General features: G+C 36.1%; 1 protein-coding gene and 1 long non-coding RNA gene across 4 annotated transcripts in view; both read left to right on the top strand.

Moving 5' to 3' along the window:
• Positions 1-975: 975 nt before the first annotated feature.
• On the top strand, positions 976-2,099 carry LOC122060953. Its single transcript, XR_006134515.1, has 2 exons — positions 976-1,370; positions 1,470-2,099. It is a non-coding gene; the product is annotated as an uncharacterized LOC122060953 (long non-coding RNA).
• Positions 2,100-3,008: 909 nt separating this feature from the next.
• The window catches only part of LOC122060910 (protein KTI12 homolog), a 9,036-nt gene continuing 7,489 nt past the window's right edge, over positions 3,009-4,555 (top strand). The window contains exons 1-2 of one of the 3 annotated variants that reach the window (XM_042624017.1): positions 3,009-3,219; positions 3,434-3,555. The gene's annotated coding sequence lies outside the window, so the exon portion shown is untranslated. The remainder of the gene's footprint in view (positions 3,220-3,433; positions 3,556-4,555) is intronic. The other 2 variants (XM_042624016.1, XM_042624018.1) reach the window with 2 other exon arrangements.

The raw sequence follows: 4,555 nt of genomic DNA on the forward strand, positions 1-4,555 counted from the left end.
AATATCATACATTGGAGGGTAGCGAGGTCATTTCTTGTGAGAAAAAAGAGAGATAGATACAGAGGTGCTACATGCTGGTGTACCCTAAGAGCTCAAAAAACCATTTCCCCTGACATATAAAGCAACTACCAAGTCTCTTACTGTTATCAAGAAGGGAGGTGTATTTAGAAGAATCCTGTTGAGGAGGTGGAGAAAGAAATCTGGAGTCCCATTACTAGTATAATATATGTTTTACATATGTGCATATATGTATATATGTATGTATCAAAAAATACATTTTAATGTTTACCAAAAATATATATATACATTTTAACCTTTATAGAAAAAATTGCATTTTTATATATGAGAGAAGGAACGTGGTTTGATTGAATGATTCTTCTACCCAAACACAAAACTCGTGAAATTACTACCTTGTTCCCTTGAAATAAAAAATTATGTCAATGTTAATACCCTTTGGTGCATTTTGGACAGTGATCTCTTGCCTTTTATATATAAAATTTGGGAAAATGTTGGATATGCCGCCGATATCAAGTATTCTAGCACCCATTGTAGCTATCTCTCTTCCCTTTTTCTGAAATGACCCTCATATCCGTCCTTAATGACACTCCATCCTGTGATCCTATTGGTGTTATCCGCTAGCATACTTGATATTGGTGGCATACCTATCTCTCTCCCATAAAATTTATTAATTAAAAAAAAAAAAAGTTTGCATATTAAACACGAATATGGATCTTAAACTTATTATAGATTGAAAATAGCATTCATATAAAAAGGGTGATGATTTCGTGAAAAGCAATTTGGCCACTACATCAATATGTACGATAAGTGAGAATGCTAGTAAAAGCATCAACAAAAGCAAATGGGGTGGTCATTACGCCCCTTATTTTGTGTGGGCTTAGGAACTACACTGTCTTTACATTTGAAACATTTGAAATATTGTTGTTTAAAAGAAAAAAAAATTAGAGAACACTTAGGCTCTGTACTGTAACATTCTAAAAAATAGATTCTGTTGTTTTTTCATTTTTTTTGGAATAGAAATGGGGTAAAAACTGTATGGTAAATCCGGTTCAATTTCTTGTTTTTTGAAATGAACCGGACACTTTTTAGATTTTGGAATCCTTTTTTTGGAACATGAAAAGCAAGCTTCTCACACTCAGAATCGATTCCAAACAAAAGGCGCAGAATCAAGAGCCTCACTTAAGTAAGCAGGGGTAAAACTGAAATTTGCGCTCAAAACATAACAATCCATTGAATTCAAGGTATTGTAAACCCTAAACATACTTTTCTCTTGGAACGATCAGAGGAGAAGGAGAGGAAAGGAAAGCAAGAAGTCCCACTTCCTTCATCGTCTTCGATTTTCCGACGGCAAGGTGATGCAATCGATCCCTCTCTCTCTCACACTCTCACTCATTCTCTCTCTCTCCCTGCTGATTTTTTTTTTTTGGTTTGCAACTTTACTGTTGTTCCAGCGAGAGCGAGGTCGAGGTCGAGGATCTCTGGGTGTTCGACTCTGAAATCTTTAGATTACGGTAGAAAATTTCATGATCATCTTCTGAACTCTTGTTCTCAACCGGACATTATTCTTCATAATCATATCCACAATATCTATGGGAAATTTGAGTCTCTAAAAGATGTTGGGAAGGTGTTCTATGAAATGCCCGAAAGAAATAAGGTTTCTTGGACTTCAATGATTGGTGGCTATTCGGAGAATCATGAAGAGGAGGAGGCGTTGAAAACATATTTAGAAATGCGATGATCAGGTTCTCTGCCAGATCACTTCATCTCTGGAAGGATATTAAGAGCATGATTGGGTTTTATTGATGTTGAGCTCAGGAGGCAATTGCATGCCCATGTCTTGAATTTAGAATTTGAGCGTCATCTTATTGCACAGAATGCTCTAGTAGCAATGTACACAAAGCTTGATCAGATTGATGATGCATTAATTGTCACTGATAAGATTGCAGAAAAGGATTTAATTTCATGGGGTTAAATGATTTCTGGGCTCGCTCAGAAGGGTTTTGAGTTCTATTTTTTGTGATTTTTCAAAGATATGCTTTCTATGGGTGTTTGTCATCTAAATAAATATATTTTTGGAAGCATTTTTAATGCTTGTGGCAGTCTTTTACAGTTGGAATATGGTTGGCAGAAACCTGTATCATCTTGCTGATCCAACATATTGCATATATGTAGAAAGATAATCCACCACACATTCCTTGTTATGCTTAAATCAGCATACTTAAATTACTTGAAGAAAGAAGAAATCTATATGAGTATTCTTAATTATCAAATGATAAACTAAAAGCTGACCAAGGCCATTTCTCAAAACTATCATATTGTGGATAAGATTAATGGCTTTTCCAATCCCCCGAATCTCTTCCTCTAGTGTTAAGATGGTTCTTTCAGATCCAACATGTGCTTGATGCTTTTTTGTCACAGTGTTTATCCAAAAAACAGATCAAACAGAACTGCCAATTAAAAGGATCATATGCACCATCTATGAAAATAAATTCTGAACTTGTATGTTTACTTTGCAATGGGCTTAAACCCTCCAATTGGTTAAAGCTTCAATTTGAAACTTTTGTTTTGATCTTATCCTTTATCGTGAGGAGGCATATATTTCTTCCACTGATTATGATGAAGTGAAATTTTAGAGTACAGAGGTTTTCTATAGATCTCCACTTATCATGATGATTATGAAGGAAATGACGAGTAATTCAACAAGTACGAACTATACAGGTTTCTATTTCTTCCAGGTTACAAAATCAATTTTCTTTTTGGGTTACCATACATTATTTAAGATGCAGAATAACTCCAAAAAAATAGAAATACAAAAAAGTGTGTTAGACCTAGAATCAAGTTTAAAAAACAGAATCATTACAGTACAGAGCCTAATTGATCGTATTAGCTATGCCCTCCACGTGGAATCGCATGTGGGTATCCATTTAGTTAGCATTATTTTTTGAAGAAAAAAATTCCTTCACTTAGAAGGTCTCGAGTTCGAGTCTTCTACCTTTTACCTTATTCCCTCCCCAACTGCCCCTTCATTTACGGTTTCTCCGGTTTTGAACCCTCGCCCACTGTCCCTTCTTCTCCTTCTCTTTCTCTGTTTCCAGTCAATTTCATCGGCGTACGGCGCTTATCCGTCTCCGTTCGCAGTTGAAGCGTCGGCAAATCTCCATTTCCAGTTGATTGCGGCAGCGGCCGGCGAGTCTCTTCTCTGTAAGTTCCTTTTATTTACTTCAAGGTTAAGCAATTCACTTTGTAACTGCATACCCAACGCAAGTTCAGCTTTTTATTAAACGGAAAGGAGGGAGGACCTTCAACTCCCATGCTCATCATGAGAGAAGTCATAGAAACAACCAATTGAAACCCAACAGTAAAAGCTAATTCAAGATTAAACCTAGCAATTCTAACTACCATATAAATAACCTAGATTCCTTCCAGAATCCAAACTATCGGGCCTCAGTTGAAAGTCACGAAAAGGGCTAGCGACTCCATCGTCTCAAGCTGCACGAAGCAGACAACCATCGTCCCTGTTGCTGCTCGAACCTGCAGGTATGCTTTCTCTCTCTCGCACGCTCGTTGTCTCTGTTTTTCCTAGGGTTACCTTAAGCCTTGGTAAGTGTTAAAACTTAGGCTAATCTAAGTTATCATATGAGAACAGATATATGAAGAGGAGTGTGCCTGGGTTTCTGAATGCTTTTCACTTCTTTCTTTTTCCATTTTAAAATTTTAATTAATTAATTAATTAATTAAAAAAAAAAAATTTCGGGTAGTTGATTTTTCTGCAATCACTCGAACATATGAGGTTGGCGTTTTCACTTAGCAAGGCTTGATGGGCCTTTTTTTGTTGATTTGCAAACAGAGATTTTCTTTCTCCCTTGGTGAACTGTGGATTGCTGAGCTTTGTTTATATTTAGGGGAAATTAGCTCATTGGATAAGACTTCATCTTATTCTTCTTGTTTTAAGAAATAATTAGAACAATGTTGCTGAAATAATTAGAGCTTTGTTATAGGATGCCTGCTTAACAACAACGATCTTGGTCTCCAAATTGATCCCCAAACTCAATTGGAATAAGAAACCCCACGGATTTAATTCTAATAATGTGACAATTACCTAATTGTTTTTTATTTCTAAACCACCAGTTGAAGTGAGATTTCAGCCCAAGTGCTTCATGATGTTTTTAATACTCATTTTCTCTGTATTATTCCCCTCACCTTATTTGTGAAGTTGTTGCGGAGAACAAAGAAATTACTTATGTAATTGTAATGGAGTAGAGTACTAATTTTAAAAGGATGCATGTCTCCATAGTTGTCAAAGCGTCACCTAGGCATGGCATTCAGGCGTTTTTTAGGGGCTAGGGGATGGACGCCAATGTGTATGTGAGAAAGGCTGTCACCTTGGGCGCCTTGTTAGGAAAGGCGTATGCCTTGTATGTCTTTTTTTCCCACTTAAATATTTATTTGTATATTCTAATAATTAAAATATGGTGAGATGCATGGAATCATTTTGCACCTTAAGTGAACCAAAAAAAAAAAAAAAAAAAAAAAAAAA

The sequence above is a fragment of the Macadamia integrifolia genome, chromosome 14 (genome assembly GCF_013358625.1).
Source record: "Macadamia integrifolia cultivar HAES 741 chromosome 14, SCU_Mint_v3, whole genome shotgun sequence".
NCBI classification, from domain to species: domain Eukaryota; kingdom Viridiplantae; phylum Streptophyta; class Magnoliopsida; order Proteales; family Proteaceae; genus Macadamia; species Macadamia integrifolia.